This window comes from Carassius auratus, chromosome 29 (assembly GCF_003368295.1).
Source record: "Carassius auratus strain Wakin chromosome 29, ASM336829v1, whole genome shotgun sequence".
Lineage (NCBI taxonomy): Eukaryota > Metazoa > Chordata > Actinopteri > Cypriniformes > Cyprinidae > Carassius > Carassius auratus.
In genome coordinates this window covers 11,261,563-11,283,935 of record NC_039271.1, presented here as the reverse complement: position 1 = coordinate 11,283,935, position 22,373 = coordinate 11,261,563, and the positions used below count along the sequence as shown (strand labels likewise).

The 22,373-nt window shown below is 39.6% G+C and overlaps 1 protein-coding gene across 2 annotated transcripts in view; it reads left to right on the top strand.

Annotated features, from left to right (window-relative positions):
• Positions 1 to 22,373, top strand: part of LOC113048070 (TBC1 domain family member 22A-like) — a 153,199-nt gene that overhangs the window by 111,103 nt on the left and 19,723 nt on the right. The window lies entirely within an intron of this gene.

Below are 22,373 nucleotides of genomic sequence, written 5' to 3'. Positions count from 1 at the left end.
CCAATAATTCTGCACACATGAATATAAGGAGTTTTTCTCTTCCAGCTTTCCTGGACTATTGTATAGCACTCATAAATGATTAAATAAAAAATAATGGTAGTTATTAAGATTGATATGGTTTGGAATTGGTAAAATGTGCTTGGAAAAAAATCACAATAAAACAATGTTTTAATGTTTAAGTTTGGAATATTAACTGACATGAATGCTATATAAATATTGTTCATGTTAACATAATGTTTAGAAATGAAATATTATTGTAAAGTGTCACTAAAGTTATATATATTGTTCTGTGAATGTGATTTTAAAGTCTTGATGATTCGGATTAACCCTTTAACTGCCATATCCTTTAAAACCTCACTGCCAGAGGGATATTGTGAATGCATGTGCCCGCTGGGCACAGTTTACCTGATGCCACCGGGGTGGCGATGGCATTGGTGGCTTGAGCCCGCCATCGCTGCTTGCAGCTATATTTATTCTTCTTCTTCTTCTTCTTCTTCTCCCGAATGAATCGCATTTTTGAGGGCTTTAACATGCTTAAAAAGTCATGAAACTTTGCACACTCGTCAAACCTGGTGAAAATTTTCGTCTGATATAGGATTCAGAAGAGGGTGTGGCAAAATGGCTCGACAGCGCCACCTATACCAAGAAAATCAACAGCCTTCCAGCTATGTTTCACGTACATGCACGAAAATTGGCACACATATGTAACACACCAATACCTACAAAAAAGACTCTTGGAGCGAAATTCTAAACCCAACAGGAAGTCGGTTATTTTTAATATTATGAGCATATTTTGTGTAATTTTGGTCATTTCCATGTGTTGTATTTTAACGAACTCCTCCTAGAGAGTTCTTCAAATCAACACCAAATTTGGTATGCCTAATCTAAAGGCCTTTGCGATGTTAAATTGCGAAGATCCTGACTTTTCGTTGAAGGGCGTGTCCGTGGCGGCCTGGCGAATTTCGATGATTCGCCATGAAAAATGAAGTTGCTATAACTCACACATACAATGACCAATCTGCCCCAAACTTCACATGTTTTATGAGACTCCGAACCTGAACAGATTGACATGCCCATATTCAGTTATAGTTATAGCGCCACCTATTGGCAACAGGAAGTGACATATTTTACGCTGCGACGAACTACTCCTAGAAATTTTATGACATCAATGTATTTTTTGTGGTCAGTCCAATCTAAAGGCCTGTGCGATGTTCAGTTGTGAAGATCTTGAGTTTTCGTTAAAAGGCGTGTTCATGGCGCCGCGACGAAGTTCGATGTCTCGCCATGCGAATAAAAGATGTTATAACTCAGGCATAAGATGTCCGATCTTCCCCAAACTTCACATGTGTGATAAGAGTCCTGGCCTGAACAGATCTTCAGGCCAATATTCCACCGGGTGTGGCAGAATGGCTCTATAGCGCCACCTATACACTTTCAACGGAGTGCGCCTCGAGCTATGTTTCACGTACATGTACAAAAATTGGTACACACATGTAACACTCCAATACCTACAAAAAAGTCTGTTGGTACAAAATCCGGATCCCAACAGGAAGTCGGTTATTTTGAATTTTCCCTTCAAAATTGGTGTTGTTTTTGCCATTTTCAGGGGTTGTACTTTAACGAACTCCTCCTAGAGATTTATTCAGATCAACACCAAACTTGGTCAGTGTAATCTAAAGCCCTTTGCGATAATAAATTGCGAAGGACTTGAGGTTTCGTTAAAGGGCGGGTCCATGGCGGCCTGACAAATTTCAATGTTTCGCCATGAAAAAGGAAGTTGCTGTAACTCAGACATACAATGTCCAATCTGCCCCAAACTTCACATGTTGGATAAGACTCTTGACTTGAACAGATCTACATGCCAATATTCAGTTATAGTCATAGCGCCACCTATTGGCAACAGGAAGTTACATATTTTACACTGCGACAAACTACTCCTAGAAATTTTATGACATCAATGTCTTTTTTGTGGTCAGTCTAATCTAAAGACCTGTGTGATGTTTAGTTGTGAAGATCTTGAGTTTTTGTTAAAAGGTGTGTCCATGGCGCCGTGATGAAGTTCGATGTCTCGCCATGGGAATAAAAGATGTTATAACTCAGGCATAAAATGTCCGATCTTGCCCAAACTTCACTTGTGTGATAAGGGTCCTGGCCTGAACAGATCTGAAGGCCAATATTCCATCGAGTGTGGCAAAATGGCTCAATAGCGCCACCTATACACTTTCAACGGAGTGCGTATACACTTTAAACGGAGTGCGCCTTGAGCTATGTTTCACGTACATGTACAAAAATCGGTACACACATGTAACACACCGATATCTACGAAAAAGTCTCTTGGTACGAAGTCCGAATCCCAACAGGAAGTCAGTTATTTCGAATTTTCTCTGCAAAATTAGTGTTGTTTTGGCCATTTTCAGGGGTTGTACTTTAAAGAACTCCTCCTAGATATTTATTCAGATCAACACCAAACTTGGTCAGTGTAATCTAAAGCCTTTTGCGATCTTAAATTGCGAAGATCTTGAGGTTTTGTTAAAGGGCGTGTACATGGCGGCCTGACAAATTTCATTGTTTCGCCATGAAATAGGATGTTGTTGTAACTCAGGCATAAAATGTCCAATCCTCCCCAAACCTCACATGTTCGATAAAAGTCCTGCCCTGAACACATCTGAAGGCCAATATTCCATTATAATGATAGCGCCACCTGCTGGCAACAGGAAGATTGGCACATATATGGAATAAACATTGATATATTCTACTTATATTTATGAGTTTAAACGCATATTTCTCACCGTTCACCTATTAACTAAAGCCACTCGCTGCCGGTGAGCCCGGGTGCGAGGGCCCGTTCATCGCTGCTTGCAGCTTTAATTAGGGCTCAAGCCTGGAGGGCGAGAGCCCTATTGTTTTCCTTAGGATTATTTTTTTTTTTTTTTTTTTCTTTATTCTTCTAATTTTTTTCCAAGGTTTTGGGGGCTTTTGGGGTCCTTAACATACTCAAAAACTCTTGAAAATTGGCACACACCTTGGAACCTGCGGCCATTAGGGCCGGGCAGAGTCTGATACACGGGCGTGGCACAGGGGCTCTACAGCGCCCCCTGTAGTACTGAGGGCCATATATCATGCATACTTGCACGTATACATATGAAACTTGGTACATATATATAACTCATCAAACCAAACAACTTTCACACTGCATGTCATAAGCTCCGCCCAACAGGAAGTTGGCTATTTAGGGTTTTATGAAAAACACATGCTCTGGAATTTGATATACTCCTCTGAGGAACTCCACCCGTTCACCACAAAACTCGGTGAACACGATCTCAAGACATTGGGGATGCTAAATTGCGAAGAGATTTTTGATATCTCGAACGGTTTGCCCGTGGCGAGGCGTTGAAATTATGGCGAGAAATGAGAAACAGGAAATATCTAATAACATCCACATACATTTCCTGAATTTGATCAAACTTAATTTGTTTGTTCGTTGTATGATACCGATCGTATATATGTGACTATTAGGAGTCAAAGTTATAGCGCCACCAACTGGCAGCAGGAAGTGAATCATTTTCAAAACGCTTTGAATTCAGCATCTTATTTTTACTTGATTTGCTTCAAACTTCATCAGAATAATGACAAAACACGGCCGAAGAAAATCTGTTGTGGGGATATTGATATCTAATATAGTGTTGCCATGGCAACGTGTCAAACTTGAATGTTCTGTTCTGGTGATTTTTAGGCAGACAACAAGCTCAGATTTACATGAAACTCGAAACAGATATCAGTATTAAAGATAGCTAAACCATGGCAAAAGCTTTGAAAAGGGCGTGGAAGAGGCACTCTATAGCGCCACCTTTTGTCAAAAGTGGGGGGGTTAGTTTTATCTACAGACACCAAACTTGGTACATAAATTGTTCTTATCAAGACGGACAACTTTCTAATTCATAGTTATAAGCTACGATCAACAGGAAGTCGGCTATTTTGATTTGAATGTGTATTTTTGAGATTTTACAGTTGTAAAATTAATGAATACTCCTCACAGGGGAAGTACACTATACACACAAAACTTTGTCTACATGAAGAAAAAACATCGAGGAACTTAAATTGCGAACAGATTTTGGTTAGCTTGGACGGTTTTGTCGTGGTGATTTTTTGAAATGACAGTAAAAAGTGAAACATTAATCGTCTTCTATTTTTAAATTGTAGCTTCCAAACCTTTAAAAAACATTTTTCATTTAGAAAACCAGTGATTCTGAGGAAATATGCATAGTTTCATGACTTTACAGCACTGTATGATTAAAAGAAAATTAAAAAACTGTCAGACATTTGATCTCACTCTGTCACTCTGTGTGCTGACTCTGTGTGTGTGTGTGAGTGTGAGTGGGGGAGGGGTGTGAGCTGAGTGGCAGACAGACAGAGAGAGAGAGAGAGAGAGAGAGAGAGAGACTTAAACATCTCTTTAATCACCAGAAAAAAAACTGTATTTTAAATAGTTATTTTTTTGTTGTTGTTGCTAATTGTGCTGTTATCATTACATCTTAAGAAATATCTTAGGCCTTATCCTTTTCTGACAGTTTCAGGGATTAAAAAAAATCCTAAAAAACCTTATTTGTGCTGCAAATAATAATTTCAAACTCATTTGATACTGACCTCTGTCACCCTGTGACATGACATTTATTTGAATTTACATAATCTCAAGGATGTAACAGTAAAACTGTTCAGCTCACAGATGAAGACTAAGCTTTAATGCAAGCAGAACTATTTCACAAATGCTTATAGGTTAATGAAATCATAACAAAACACTTTTAAATTATTTAAGGATTTGGTAACACTTTAAAATAATGTCTCAATTGTTAACATTAGTAAATGCATTGGTAACACTTCATAATAGCTGCAATTCTTAGCTAAGCATTAGTAAATAGTCAGTTCATGCTTTATATAGCCTTCTCCCAAAATTAATATTTTAGTAAGCATTTTATAAATACAGCTATAATTAAATTGTTCATGGTTTATATGCACATTTATTTTGAGGAGATTAAAGGCTGTAATCTCCCTAAAAAAATGTAAAATAAAAAATAAAATAAACAAACACAGAACTCATAAATATTTATTTCAAGATGCAATAAAAGAAAACTGTACACTTGAATTTATATATATATATATATATATATATATATATATATATATATATATATATATATAAATATATATATATATATATATATATATATATATATATATATATACACACAATTGCATAAGTTTATATTTAAAAATGTTTAGCAAGTGTACAGCTAATAATAATAATAATGCATTTTATTTAGTTTTAGCTACAGACACCAAACTCGGTACTTAAATTGTTCTTATCAAGACGGACAACTTTCTAATTCACAGTCATAAGCTACGATCAACAGGAAGTCAGCTATTTTGATTTGAATGTGTATTTTTGAGATTTTACAGTTGTGAATTAATGCATACTCCTCACATGGGAAGTACACTATACACACCAAACTTTGACTACATGAAGAAACAACATCGAGGAACTTAAATTGCGAACGGATTTTGGTTAGCTTGAACGGTTTTGACGTGGTGATTTTTTGAAATGACAGTAAGAAGGGAAACATTAATTGTATTGTATGTCTAAATTGCAGCTTCCAAACACTTCAAGGCATGTTTTCATACAGAGATCAAATCATTATGAGGAAATATGCATAGTTTCATGACTTTACAACACTGTATGGATAAAAGAAAAGAAAAAACTGTCAGACTTCTCAACTGACATGATCTCACTCTGGCCACTCCGTCTGTGTGAGGAAAGGGAGGGGGAGAGGGAGGGGGAGTGTGAGTGTGAGGGGGTTGATGACTGTGAATCTTTGGTGACTGACAGTGTGTGTGGATTGTAGGGAGGGGCTGTCTGGCAGAGAGAGAGAGAGAGAGAGAGAGAGAGAGAGAGAGAGAGAGACCTAATCATTCCTTTAATAATCAGGAAAAAAAATCTATATTTTAAATTGTTATTGTTTTTGTTGTTGCTAATGGTGGTGTTTTTTTCCTTTCATTACAGGTTAAGAAATCTCTTAGGCCTTATCCTTTTCTGACAGTTTTTGGGATTTAAAAACATCCTAAGAAGCCTTATTTGTGCTGCAAATTATAATTTCAAACTCATTTGATACTGACCTATGACAACCTGTGACGTGACATGACATTTATTAATCTCATGGATGTAACAGTAAAACTCTTCAACTGACAGATTAAGCTGCAATGCAAGCAAAACTATTTCACAAATGCTTATAGGTCATTAAAATCATTACAAAACACTAATAAATTATTAAAGGGTTTGGTAACACTGTATAGTAATGTCTAATTTGTTAACATTAGTAAATGCATTGGTAACACTTTATAATAACTGCACTCATTAGCTAAGCATTAGTAAATAGTTCATGATTATAAAGCCTTTTCCCTTAATAATAGTCATTATTAAGCAGGAATACATCTCTAATTACATTGTTCTTGGTTTAAAAGCACATATATTACAAAGGAGATTAAAGTTTCAGTTGTCTTATAAAATAAATCAATAAACACAACCCAGTTTGATTCAGAATTCAGAAATATTTATTTCAAGATGCAATAAAAGGAAACTGTACACTTGAAAAGGTTTTGAGCGATTCTTGAAGGACTAGCATCACCTTCACTTGTACGATGGTTTGAGGAATATATCTTCCAGATAGTACCGCCGCTCCCTATATGCAGAGTATGCAGTCTTCGTAGAGCACCAACTCCCAGAGGGGGCACCAGTTGCTCAAAAAAAACAAAACAAATATGCGCCATTCTCCCATCCGCGTTCGCGACCACTCAATAGCATTTGAGAAGAAAGACTTGTAGTCACAAAACAATTGTAATGTGTTCATATAGGTGTCAGCTACAATGCACACCTTATACATTTTTTATACATTTTAAAATAAAGTGTTACTAAAGTTATATATATTGTTCTGTGTATGTGATTTCAAAGTCTAGATTGGTCGGATTAACCCTTTAACTGCCACATCCCTTAAAACTTGATTGTCAGAGGGTTACTGTAAATGCTTATGCCCGCTGGGCACAGTTTTCCCGATGCCACCAGGGTGGCGTTGCACTGATGGCTTGAGCCCGACATCGCTGCTTGCAGCTATATTTATTATTATTATTCTTCTTCTCTAAGATGAATCGCATTTTTGAGGGCCTAAACATGCTCGAAAAGTCATGAAACTTTGCACACACCTCAGAACTGGCGAAAATTTACGTCTGATATGGGTTTCAGAAGTGGGTGTGGCAAAATGGCTCAACAGCGCCACCTATACACGTTCAACGGTGTGCGCCTCGAGCTACGTTTCATGTACATGTATGAAAATCGGTATACACATGTAACTCTCCAATACCTACAAAAAAGTCTCTTGGAGCAAAATCCGAAACCCAACAGGAAGTCGGTTATTTCTAATATTATGAGCAAATTTTGTGTCATTTTTGTCATTTCCATGCGTTGTATTTTAACGAACTCCTCCTAGAGATTAATTCAGATCAACACCAAATTTGGTATGCCTAATCTAAAGGCCTTTGCGATGTTAAATTGCGAAGCTTTTGAGTTTTCGTTGAAGGGCCTGTGTGTGGCGGCCTGGCGAATTTCGATGATTCGCCATGAAACAGGAAGTTGCTATAACTCAGACATACAATGACCAATCTGCCCCAAACTTCACATGTTTGATGAGACTCCTGTCCTGAACAGTTTGACATGACCATATTCAGTTATAGTCATATCGCCACCTATTGGCAACAGGAAGTGACATATTTTACGCTGCGACAAACTACTCCTAGAAAGTCAGTCTAATCTAAAGGCCTGTACGATGTTAAATTGAGAAGATCTTGAGTTTTCGTTAAAGGGCGTGTCCATGGCGCCATGTCAAAGTTCGATGTCTCGCCATGGGAGTAGAAGTTGTTGTAACTCAGTCATAAAATATCAGATCTTGCCCAAACTTCAAATGTTTGATAAGAGTACTGACCTGAACACATCTGTAGGCTAATATTCCATTGGGTGTGGCAAAATGGCTCGATAGCGCCACCTATAAATTTTGAATGGAGTGCGCCTCGAGCTACATGTCATATACATGTACGAAAATCGGTAAACATATGTAACACACCAATAGCTACAAAAAAGTCTCTTGGTACGAAACCCGAATCCCAACAGGAAGTCGGTTATTTTTAATTTTCCCTGCAAAATTGGTGTTGTTTTTGTCATTTTCAGGGGTTGTATTTTAACGAACTCCTCCTAGAGATTTATTCAGATCAACACCAAACTTGGTCAGTGTAATCTAAAGCCCTTTGCCATGTTAAATTGCGAAGGAATTGAGGTTTCGTTAAAGGGCGTGTCCATGGCGGCCTGACAAATTTCGATGATTCGCCATGAAAAATGATGGTGCTATAACTCACACATACAATGTCCAATCCGCCCCAAACTTCACATTTTTGATAAGACTCTACACCTGAACAGATCTACATGCCAATATTCAGTTATAGTCATAGCGCCACCTATTGGCAACTGGAAGTGACATATTTTACACTGTGACAAACTACTCCTAGAAATTTTATGACATCAATGTCTTTTTTGTGGTCAGTCTAATCTAAAGACCTGTGTGATGTTCAGTTGTGAAGATCTTGAGTTTTTGTTAAAAGGCATGTCCATGTCGCCATGACGAAGTTCGATGTCTCGCCATGGGAATAAAAGATGTTATTACTCAGGCATAAAATGTCCGATCTTGCCCAAACTTCACATGTGTGATAAGGGTCCTGGCTTGAACACATCTGAAGGCCAATATTCCATTATAACAATAGCGCCACCTGCTGGCAACAGGAAGATTGGCACACATATGGAATAAACTTTGATATATTGCACTTATATTTATGAGTTTAAATGCATATTTCTCAATGTTCACCTTTTTACTAAAGCCACACGATGGCGGTGAGCCCGGGTGCGAGGGCCCGTTCATCGCTGCTTGCAGCTTTAATTAGGGCCCGAGCACCGAAGGTGTGAGGACCCTATTGTATCTGCTTCGTTTATTATTATTATTATTATTATTATTATTACGGTGCCAAATGAATCGCCTTTTTGAAGGCCTAAACATACTCAAAAAGTCAGGAAAATTTGCACACACCTCCGAACTGGCGAAAATTTACGTCTGATATGGGTTTCAGAAGTGGGCGTGGCAAAATGGCTCGATAGCGCCACCTATACACGTTCAGCGGTGTGCGCCTCAAGCTACGTTTCACGCACATGCACGAAAATTGGCACACATATGTAACACACCAATACCTACAAAAAAGACTCTTGGAGCGAAATTCTAAACCCAACAGGAAGTCGGTTATTTGTAATATTATGAGCATATTTTGTGTAATTTTGGTCATTTCCATGTGTTGTATTTTAACGAACTCCTCCTAGAGATTTATTCAAATCAACACCAAATTTGGTATGCCTAATCTAAAGGCCTTTGCAATGTTAAATTGCGAAGATCTTGAGTTTTCGTTGAAGGGCGTGTCCGTGGCGGCCTGGCGAATTTCGATGTTTCGCCATGAAAAATGAAGTTGCTATAACTCACACATACAATGTCCAATCTGCCCCAAACTTCATATGTTTGATGAGACTCCGAACCTGAACAGATTGACATGCCCATATTCAGTTATAGTCATAGCGCCACCTATTGGCAACAGGAAGTGACATATTTTACGCTGCGACGAACTACTCCTAGAAATTTTATGACATCAATGTCTTTTTTGTGGTCAGTCTAATCTAAAGGCCTGTGCGATGTTCAATTGTGAAGATCTTGAGTTTTCGTTAAAAGGCTTGTTCATGGCGCCGCGACGAAGTTCGATGTCTCGCCATGGGAATAAAAGATGTTATAACTCAGGCATAAAATGTCCGATCTTCCCCAAACTTCACATGTGTGATAAGAGTCCTGGCCTGAACAGATCTGCAGGCCAATATTCCAGCGGGTGTGGCAGAATGGCTCTATAGCGCCACCTATACACATTCAACGGAGTGCGCCTCGAGCTATGTTTCACGTACATGTACAAAAATTGGTACACACATGTAACACTCCAATACCTACAAAAAAGTCTCTTGGTACGAAATCCGGATCCCAACAGGAAGTCGGTTATTTTTAATTTTCCCTTCAAAATTGCTGTTGTTTTTGCCATTTTCATGGGTTGTACTTTAACGAACTCCTCCTAGAGATTTATTCAGATCAACACCAAACTTGGTCAGTGTAATCTAAAGCCATTTGCGATGTTAAATTGCGAAGGACTTGAGGTTTCGTTAAAGGGCATGTCCATGGCGGCCTGACAAATTTCGATGTTTCGCCATGAAAAAGGAAGTTGCTGTAACTCAGACATACAATGTCCAATCTGCCCCAAACTTCACATGTTGGATGAGACTCTTGACCTGAACAGATCTACATGCCCATATTCAGTTATAGTCATAGCGCCACCTATTGGCAACAGGAAGTGACATATTTTACACTGCGACAAACTACTCCTAGAGATTTTATGACATCAATGTCTTTTTTGTGGTCAGTCTAATCTGAAGGACTGTGCAATGTTAACTTGTGGAGATCTTGAGTTTTTGTTAAAGGGCGTGTCCATGGCGCCATGACGAAGTTCGATGTCTCGCCATGGGAATAAAAGATGTTATAACTCAGGCATAAAATGTCCGATCTTGCCCAAACTTCACATGTGTGATAAGGGTCCTGGCTTGAACACATCTGAAGGCCATTATTCCATTATAACGATAGCGCCACCTGCTGGCAACAGGAAGATTGGCACACATATGGAATAAACTTTGATATATTGCACTTATATTTATGAGTTTAAATGCATATTTCTCAACGTTCACCTTTTTACTAAAGCCACACGATGGCGGTGAGCCCGGGTGCGAGGGCCCGTTCATCGCTGCTTGCAGCTTTAATTATTATTATTCTTCTTCTTCTTCTTCTTCTTCTCCCGAATGAATCGCATTTTTGAGGGCTTTAACATGCTCAAAAAGTCATGAAACTTTGCACACTCGTCAAACCTGGTGAAAATTTTCGTCTGATATAGGATTCAGAAGAGGGTGTGGCAAAATGGCTCGACAGCGCCACCTATACCAAGAAAATCAACAGCCTTCCAGCTATGTTTCATTTACATGCACGAAAATTGGCACACATATGTAACACACCAATACCTACAAAAAAGACTCTTGGAGCGAAATTCTAAACCCAACAGGAAGTCGGTTATTTTTAATATTATGAGCATATTTTGTGTAATTTTGGTCATTTCCATGTGTTGCATTTTAACGAACACCTCCTAGAGATTTCTTCAAATCAACACCAAATTTGGTATGCCTAATCTAAAGGCCTTTGCGATGTTAAATTGCGAAGATCTTGAGTTTTCGTTGAAGGGCGTGTCCGTGGCGGCCTGGCGAATTTCGATGATTCGCCATGAAAAATGAAGTTGCTATAACTCAAACATACAATGTCCAATCTGCCCCAAACTTCACATGTTTGATGAGACTCCGAACCTGAACAGATTGACATGCCCATATTCAGTTATAGTCATAGCGCCACCTATTGACAACAGGAAGTGACATATTTTATGCTGCGACGAACTACTCCTAGAAATTTTATGACATCAATGTCTTTTTTGTGGTCAGTCTAATCTAAAGGCCTGTGCGATGTTCAGTTGTGAAGATCTTGAGTTTTCGTTAAAAGGCTTGTTCATGGCGCCGCGACGAAGTTCGATGTCTCGCCATGCGAATAAAAGATGTTATAACTCAGGCATAAAATGTCCGATCTTCCCCAAACTTCACATGTGTGATAAGAGTCCTGGCCTGAACAGATCTGCAGGCCAATATTCCACCGGCTGTGGCAGAATGGCTCTATAGCGCCACCTATACACTTTCAACGGAGTGCGCCTCGAGCTATGTTTCACGTACATGTACAAAAATTGGTACACACATGTAACACTCCAATACCTACAAAAAAGTCTCTTGGTACGAAATCCGGATCCCAACAGGAAGTCGGTTATTTTGAATTTTCCCTTCAAAATTCCTGTTGTTTTTGCCATTTTCAGGGGTTGTACTTTAACGAACTCCTCCTAGAGATTTATTCAGATCAACATCAAACTTGGTCAGTGTAATCTAAAGCCCTTTGCGATAATAAATTGCGAAGGACTTGAGGTTTCGTTAAAGGGCGGGTCCATGGCGGCCTGAAAAATTTCGATGTTTCGCCATGAAAAAGGAAGTTGCTGTAACTCAGACATACAATGTCCAATCTGCCCCAAACTTCACATGTTGGATAAAACTCTTGACCTGGACAGATCTACATGCCAATATCCAGTTATAGTCATAGCGCCACCTATTGGCAACAGGAAGTTACATATTTTACACTGCGACAAACTACTCCTAGAAATTTTATGACATCAATGTCTTTTTTGTGGTCAGTCTAATCTAAAGACCTGTGTGATGTTTAGTTGTGAATATCTTGAGTTTTTGTTAAAAGGTGTGTCCATGGCGCCGTGATGAAGCTCGATGTCTCGCCATGGGAATAAAAGATGTTATAACTCAGGCATAAAATGTCCGATCTTGCCCAAACTTCACTTGTGTGATAAGGGTCCTGGCCTGAACAGATCTGAAGGCCAATATTCCATCGAGTGTGACAAAATGGCTCAATAGCGCCACCTATACACTTTCAACGGAGTGCGTATACACTTTAAACGGAGTGCGCCTTGAGCTATGTTTCACGTACATGTACAAGAATCGGTACACACATGTAACACACCAATATCTACGAAAAAGTCTCTTGGTACGAAGTCCGAATCCCAACAGGAAGTCAGTTATTAGGAATTTTCTCTGCAAAATTAGTGTTGTTTTGGCCATTTTCAGGGGTTGTACTTTAACGAACTCCTCCTAGATATTTATTCAGATCAACACCAAACTTGGTCAGTGTAATCTAAAGCCTTTTGCGATCTTAAATTGCGAAGATCTTGAGGTTTCGTTAAAGGGCGTGTCCATGGCGGCCTGACAAATTTCATTGTTTCGCCATGAAATAGGATGTTGTTGTAACTCAGGCATAAAGTGTCCAATCCTCCCCAAACCTCACATGTTCGATAAAAGTCCTGCCCTGAACACATCTGAAGGCCAATATTCCATTATAATGATAGCGCCACCTGCTGGCAACAGGAAGATTGGCACATATATGGAATAAACATTGATATATTAAACTTATATTTATGAGTTTAAACGCATATTTCTCACCGTTCACCTATTAACTAAAGCCACTCGCTGCCGGTGAGCCCGGGTGCGAGGGCCCGTTCATCGCTGCTTGCAGCTTTAATTACATTTGAATTGCTAACCTGAACTTGTGTCTGCCTCTGGCCAGCACTGGAAACTGGTCAGCCGCATAGCATGCAGGACACCACTGTTCACATCAATAAATCTAGCAGTTATGCACTGGGACAGAGACTCAGTGAGCTCATTCTTTGCCTTGTCATGCTGGTCGGCATCAGTAGGCTTAAAACTGATGAAGAGAAAAAGAAAGCAAACATACACTGCTGGTTTTAGTAGGCTATACATTAACATACCTTCTCCTCTAAGTGGTGTACAACGGCAGCATATCCCCTGAGAAAATGGTCAAGTGCTTTAAAGAGATGAGGTAGCCACCAGGTTCCACCTACTCTGGTTGGCATCAAAGCCTTCATGTGGAGCTCCCTGAAGTGTTGCTTTAGGCTGGCCCTGTTCACTCCACTCTTATGATATAAGGTGTAGAGTCCACTTAACAGGTCCTCAACTTTCCTGGCCATCACATTTTTCCTTATTCCGTCTGAAAAGGCAAGCTCTAGCTTATGGGCCATGCAGTGGATCCCCAGCACATTTGGTCTGTCTGCACGCAGCTTTGTAACTACACCATTTTTTACCCCTGTCATTACAGATGCTCCATCTGTGGTGATTGCAACTAGCTTGTCCTTCCAAACAGTGTTGACTTCATTTTCCATTATACTGCACACTGCTTCAGCTATATTTGTAGCATCTGGCTTTGAGACAGCTTTTACCCCGACAAAATCAACTTTGACCTTCCCCTCACTAGCACTCCTAACGTAGACCATTTCTTCTTCCATCACTGCACTGTCCAGGGATCCATCTGACATGACCGAGATGAACTTGCCATCTGATAATCTTTCCCTCATCTTTCTTCTCTTATCCTCTACTATGTAGTGTAGTCTCTCCTATCTTCAAGCCTTTCTTCCTGTCCACCCTGAAATTAATTTTTGTGTAAAACCACTGTTAGCGCCTACAATACAATACATTTCAGTGAGATTGTTTTTTTCTTTTTGAAACCCCCAAACATAAAGTTTCATCTGTGTCTATGGAAGCACTTTGAATCGTATTGAATGCACTGTTTCTGAAACATGTAACGTTAAATAGTAATGTTAATTCTCTTACTCGCACATCCATGCGAAGTCGGTGAAAGGTCTGCCCTTCTTTCCGATGGCGTGAGCATTTCGAAAAAGTAGCTGCATCTTCTCCAACTCAGACGTCTTCAATAAAGCGAGGCTTCTTCCAGCAAGGCTCTCTTCAATACGACCTGTCTTGGCAGTTTTAATCCTTAGGCTCTCCTGATGACTTCGGGAACTCTCATGGTCCTTTACTGCCTCTACTTTAAAATTTTTAGATCCTACTACGAAATTGTTTGTTTTGTTTTTTTCTTTTGCATACATGCGGCAATCCTGACAATACATGACGACATAATTGTGGTCAAACACTAGCCATTTATGACCCGTTAGCCATTTGGCATTAAATTTTATTTCTTCGTTTCTCTGTCGATACCCTCCTCATCCCCTGCCTCGTTCCTCTTCTCGCCACCAGAAGTCTGTCTTAACCACCGCAGCATTTCTTTTAATATTAATCACTTTACTTACTAGCCAACTCCGTTCTTCTTATATCTTGTGCTTTCTGTGTCCGTTTGTTTCCATGGTTTCTCGCGCTGGTTTCACTGCAGTCAATAGGCGTATGAAACGTCATCAAGTAGCATTACGGCACAGTGTTCTTGGGAAATGTAGGAAGTACTGCCAGGGAAATAAATGACCGAGAGCATGTATCGTGCATGTAATGCCTCATGCATCACCGGCCAAACTGGCTAGTAAATTTTGATTAACACCAGCCAAAATGAATTTTAACCCGCATTTGGCGGGTTGGCGGGTGTTAATTTAGAACCCTGCTTCTACATATTTCTAAAGACTTGAATACCAATGAAATCTTCCCAGATCTGAAATTCACCTCCAAGCCTTTCCTTTCCAACATGTGATGTTCACTGACTCAGCCCTGCATGTACGTATTGTTTACATCTGTGCACCAAGCTGCAGTTCCATTCGTCTTACTCCTCATCCGTGTCGAATCCTGATATAAAACCTCACCGTAAGGCACATTGGACAGAAGCTTCCCAACAGGGATTTGGACCTGTGACCTGAATCCCTTTACCTGTCCCATGAGGTACCCCTAATGATTGCCCTATGTCTTCTGACACAGAAAAGGCAATATGTGCTGATTTAATGTTTGAAATGTTGCTTTGTCATGATGCAGCTTGTTACCCACCAGGTGGTTTTGTAGTTCCCTTCCCACCAAACGCATCAATAGCATGGCCTTCAATTATAAAGCAACCACGGGAAGCTGAAAGTGTAGAGGGATGTTTCATGACCCATCACAGTCAACAGAAGTCAGTGGACTAAAGAATAAATATGTGCATGCATGTCTACATTGCCTACAGCAAGGTCTTATGCTTTTTACTGTACAACCACATCACGTAATCAGCACTCCGGTGCGTTTGTTGGGTTTCTCAGTGGGGGGGCTTATTAGAAGCCCGAGGTCAGCAAGGAATCTCTTTTAATGTTGTGTGCTCACACCTCTAACTGTGCGTCACACATCTGGGCGCTGACTTTGATGAGACGCCCCCCATTATGGGTGTTTGATATTGCCAACAAACCACATCATTTCATAACCTGTTATGTGGTCCGCCTTTAGAGGGATCTCTGGGATTCATCTTGGTCCACATTCTCAGTTGTGTTCAGGCCTCAGCTGAAATGTTTCTATCTGAAGACTGTTTGAAAAAACAAGTTGCCATGTGCGACTATGTGTGAAACGTGATAGCATCTCCACTGTGGTGTTCCTGGCTCACTCAGTTGGTGATTGAGCAGAGACATTGGCGAACTTGCACCGTCTAGTGCAGATTTCTCTGTTACAGAGCCAGGGGGACTTCACAACCGTTTGTTGGTGTGCTGCAAATTAGCCGATGAACACTCGCAACGGTTGATGCATTCCTGCTGTTCACGGGTGCTTGTTAGCCCTGTACAGTTTAACAAAACTCCCACAGCTCAAGCCTTTTGCCTCTGTAATGAGCTAGAAGATTGCAGGATCTCCCCAAGAAAAGAACCACTAGCTTTGGCCAATTTCAAATATGCTCTTCTGCATATTTCTAAAGACTTGAATACCAATGAAATCTTCCCAGATCTGAAATTCCCCTCCAAGCCTTTCCTTTCCGACATGTGCTGTGCACAGACTCAGCCCTGCATGTACGTATTGTTTACATCTGTGCACCAAGCTGCAGTTCCATTCTTCTTACTCCTCATCCGTGTCGAATCCTGATATAAAACCTCACCATAAGGCACATTGGACAGAAGCTTCCCAACAGGGATTTGGACTTGTGACCTGAATCCCTTTACCTGTCCCATGGGGTACCCCTAATGATTGCCCTATGTTTTCTGACACAGAAAAGGCAGTACCCAGAAGGCAAGGTCTGATTCACCTGCACAGCCCCTTGAACATCAATATTTCAGCAATTCTAACTTTAAATCTCCACTGCTAGCTCCTTCATAGTTCCTGTTCAGTCACTTACATAGCAACAGCTCACCGGTTTGCCCTGCACTCAATCATTTGCGGAAAAAAAAAATGTTAGCAAAAGTCAACCCTGCCGTGCCCCACTTGAGCTGAAGCTGACTTCAGTGAATGGCTCTGGACAAATTCACTTCATAACCAAATAAGTCTTGGTAGCTCTCAGACTAAATATTAAACTTGCTATTCTTATATTGCTTATTTCTTTTAGGATTATTTCTCACAAAAAAAAAAAAAGAAAAAAAAAAAGATATTGCCATCATTTACTCTACCTCATGTTGTTCCAAACCCTATATGTAATTAAGAAGTTGAAACACAAAAAGAGAACTTTAAAGAATTGTTCTGGTTGTTCTTTTTCCATTACAGCAGCACAGGGCTGTGAGAAACATTAAAGCACCCTAAAAATGGCACATATGACTATATAAATGTGCAATATTACTTATATTTGTTTTGCTACTTTGATTTTTTTTTTTTTCTATAAAGCTGACTTTGAGAAAACCACAAGGATTCCAATGTACAGTCGTGGCCAAAAATATTGGCCCACTTGGTAAATATGACCAAAGAAGGCTGTGAAAATTGATCTGCATTGTTAATCCTTTTGATCTTTTATTAAAAAAATTCACAGAAATGTATCATTTCATTTAATAATAAGAATTTAAAATGGGGGGGAAATATCATTATGAAATAAATGTTTTTCTCTAATACACATTGGCCACAATTAATGGCACCCTTTTAGTCAATACTTTTTGAAACCTCCATTTGCCAGTTTAACAGGTTTTAATTTTCTCCTGTAATGCCTGATGAGGTTAGAGAACACCCGACGAGATCAGAGACCATTCCTTCATCCAAAATCACTCCAGACCCTTTAGATTCCCATGTCCATGTTGGTGCTTCTCCTCTTCAGTTCACTCCTCTCATTTTCCATAGGGTTCAGGTCAGAGGACTGGAAAGGCCATAGCTTGGTTTTGAGCTCATTGACCCATTACTGTGTTGTTTTTTAGGTTTATTTTTAGGTTATTGTACAGTTGGAAGATCCAAATATGGCCCAAAAAAACCTTAAAAAAAATTGAACCTGCACTGAACCTGCATCAACACGTGTTGTTTGGGAGGGTTACAAGAAAAAGTCTCCTAGCTCATCCAAAAACAAACTTAAGCATATTCAGTTATCAGACACGACTGGAACTTCAAATGGGACTGGCTTCTATGGTCAGATGAAACTAAAAATTAGCTTTTTAGCAGCAAACACTCAAGATGGGTTTGGTGAACACAGAGAAAAAAGTCACCCATGTGTACAATGAAATATACAGCTGTATTTTTGATGTCTTGGACCTATATTTCTGCTGGAGGTCCTGGACATCTTGTTTAGACACGTGGCATCATGGATTCTATCAAATACCAACAGATAAAAAATCAGTAAGTGACTGACACTTAAGGTTTTCTGAACCCGAGATTCAACTATTTTCTTCAAATCCCCAGCTGTGGTCCTTGGAGAGTCTTTAGCCACTTCTTCTCACCATGCATTTGGATGATATGTCACACCTCCTCTTCCAAGCAGATTCGTAACATTGAGTATGTTGATTGGAAACTCTTAATTATTTCCCTGATGGTGGAAATGGGAATTTTCACTGCTCTAGCTCTTTTCTTAAAGCCACTTTACCAATTTGTGAAGCTCAAATATCTTTTGCTGCACATAAGATATATTTTCTTTGGTTTTTCTCATTGTGATGGATGGAAGTTGGGCTTTGTTTTCCCTCCTCTTTATATTTCTGTGAAACAGGTAGCCATGGCTGTATAATTACATGTTTATAATCATGCTGGAGTGCTCAAAATTGTGAATATGAATGGGAATATACTTCAGAGATATTATACTAATAATAATTTCTAGGGGTGCCAATAATTGTGTCCAACGAGTACTTGAGAAAAACTTTTATTTCATAATGGTATATTGCATCTAGTTAGCTTTCTGCCATGTCTGCCATCTCAGAATTAATAAGTACTAATAAGCAGCCAGTACGCTAGTAATATATATTCTGATAAGCAACTAATTAATAGCGAGAACTGGTCCTTAAATTTTTTTTTTACCGGTTATTGTTTTACGCGATCATTGAGAAATGTTAACTAATGTTTACAGAAATGTAATAAATACCCTAAAGAATCATACCAGCTTGTGGAAAATGGACATCAGTTTCCCCTTAGACGGCTTGCTGAAGGGGGAAGGTTATCCATTAATAGCAACTTTCAGTTCAATTCAAATTTATTTGTATAGTGCTTTTTACGATACAATCATTGCAAAGCAACTTTACAGAAAATTAAGTTTCTACAATATTTAGTAGTAGCTTATCGGTGGTGACTGTCAGTTTATGTGCATATGGCAGACATTTTCGGAAAAATTAATACAAGACGTAGTCAACCAGACGATGAACACCTTTAACAGCAATTATTATACGATGAAATCACACTTGTAGCAATATTTGGTAGTTCTGTATGTTGTTTCAAAACTTTTGTTTGTGAAGCTGCATGTGGAACCTATTTGGCTATTTGGCAAATGACACTTTAAAGATACTTTTATGGTGCTATGAAACTTGAAAGGTCCAGTTCCTTTAGGAACTAAGTATATGAGTTTTAAGTATTAAATCTATGGTGAGATGTAGTTATTTGTCTGTTCACTCTTTCTTTCTCTTGCCCTCTCTAAGTACATCGCCTCTCTTCCTGGCTATAGAAAGCCCTGTCATCTTAGGTTTTGCATTTGTGTTGTCAGAAGTCAAGTTTAAAATAGTCCACACTTTTTAGGTCCTTGTGGACTGTGTATATTCTCGCCCGACAGCAAAGGCCAGAACTCTATGTAACTTAAATCGAAAGGACACTTTTGGTTGATGAAGAACAAAGAGCTCAGAACTGCACTGACCTGCTGGATCAAACAGAGGCTCACTAACTTCATAAGAGATCAGTCTCATAATCTTATATTGAGTTGTACTGTATATAGAGTATACATATTAGATTATATACCTGGAGCAACAAACAGTAGTAGTAGTATTGGGCATCACAACAGAAAAAAATAGCAAAATCAGAACAAGTAATATAAAATATGTTATCATACACAGTATTATACATTATACCTTTCAATAATGTACAATGGTCGTATGTTATATACATGATCAAAAGTTTGGGGTCTTGGTTTTAAATGTAAAATATAAGCAATCCATTATGGCTGCATTTATTTACTTAAAAAATCAAGTAAAATAGTTATATTGCGAAATGTCTCTCCTCTATTTTCTATTTTAATCTATTTTAAAATGTTATTTGTTTTTGCAAATGTTCAGCAGCCATTACTCCAGGTTTTAGTGTCACACAATCCTTCAGAACTCTTTCTAATATTCTACTTTGGTGCTCAAGAAACATTTATTATTACTGTCAATACTGAAAACTATTGCGCTTCGCAAACCAACACTATGGAACTTTTTACGTGTTCAAAATTTGCTAAATGTATATAATGAGCGAGTACATCGTAAATTTGTCTACCAAAACCGTCTTTTTATCTTATCCCAAATCACTACGGTACATTTATAATAAGTAATTATTTCTGGCCTATTGCAGCCTGTTAGTCCAAGAGTGGTAATATTTTGACAGTGGCTTGGATCTGACATGAGACTGGCCAAGACATGAACATTTACACAATCGTTCACAGTTAAACTGCTGTCGCTGTCTGAAATTGTTCACTCATCAACACCGGGTCATGACTTGTCGTAAGTATCATGTTTGTTGCTTTGTGATGTTCCACTGAAAGATGTACACATCCTCCCAAATTATAGAGGTCTCTCCCTTTGACAGTTGGCAATTTTCTCTTCCCCATCCCCCAACTGACAGCAGGAGTCTCACATCTCACAGGTAGAGAGAGGTTTAATAAAGTGATAAAACACAGTAGTAGGGAGCGTGTCACAGCTTGATGCCCTCAGACAGTCATCTTCCCTGCCGCTCTGATTAAGGCCGGTAGGTTACACCAATAGGCAATCATCACCCTGAACATAACTCAGAGCGACCCACTCCATTTCGTCTGCACGCTCTCTTTTCTTGCTTGAGGCTGAAGGATGGGTAGATATGAATGTTGTGAGCTGTTCGATGTCAGATCTACTCCATCTCAACAGAATTGTTGTTAATACTAGAGTGAGTTTGCATGAACAAGGAGCATGCTTAATATTAAAACCAACTCTCTGAGGATCTTGGAGATTGAAGTGTAAACTGACTGCAGGCTTTTCGCTAACCAATGATCTCTAGTCATCAGGATTCTGCCAAAGCACTCTAACTGCTACATTGCTGTTTATCATGATGATGTACTTCAGATCTGTGCCCCAGAAGATTTTATGTTATGGCTGCAAGCTTACATTTGTATTTACATGAAAATCTGTCAAGACGTTACGAGGTTCTGCTTTGAGCGACTACCGATGTGAGCATGCTTGTCAAGAGTGGTTTGTAAAGATTTTTGCGACTTTTGCACTGCCAAGCACCACTCACACTGCACGATGTGTGAAGCATAAAAGTTCTTTGATTTGTGTTTCTGTACATGTGTTTAGTTTAGAATAATTTCGTCAGCTGTAGCCTAACATGTAGTAAACCAAAGTGTAAAAATAGTCTCAGAACAGGTAATCGTAGACTACGTACATTGAGTTTGTTCTCATTTCAAACGTATCCCACCTGAAGTGTGCCACCAGAGCCCCTTTCACACTGCCATTCCGGCAAATACACAGGTAAAGTGTTCCTGCAATTGTTCCCGGGTCGCTAGATTTGGCACTTTCACACTGACAGTGATGACCCGGGATATGTGTGTGCTTTACACAAAACCCGTGAAGATCCCGTAACGACACGTGACATCAGCGCGTGACGTGTAATGTACGAGTCGAAAACGCTAGGCACGTTATACTTTAACTGAAGCAAGCAAACGATCTCGCCGTCAGCGCAGAAAGTGAGGAACTAACTGATCTCTGCTTCATTATAGCTTGCATATATGTTTTCGTTGCAAACGTTGATCTTCCTTCAAAACAGCCGGTAAAAGAGTCGCACGATAACGTGCGTCATCACTTCGACACAGAATTAGATCTGGCTTTTGTTCACACAGCGCTCGTCCCGGATCGAACCCCACAATGTTACTAGATCCCAGACCCGGGTTCAATTCGGTAATCAATCCCGGGACGTGGTTGCTTTCACACAGAAGGCGACCCGGCAATGTTCCGGCAATATTGCGGGTCCGACGTGCAGTGTGAAAGGGGCTCCAGTCTTGCCTCAGAACGTTTGAGAATGGACCACTGTGTCTATTCCCCCATTAATTAAGACCCACCATCAACAGTTTGCCCCCCAAGGGAGAGAATTAAAATGATCAATGAAGAGGAACTGCAGCCTATCTAAAGGTTAACCCAGCCTTCACGCACACATAAAACTAGACCACAGGCTT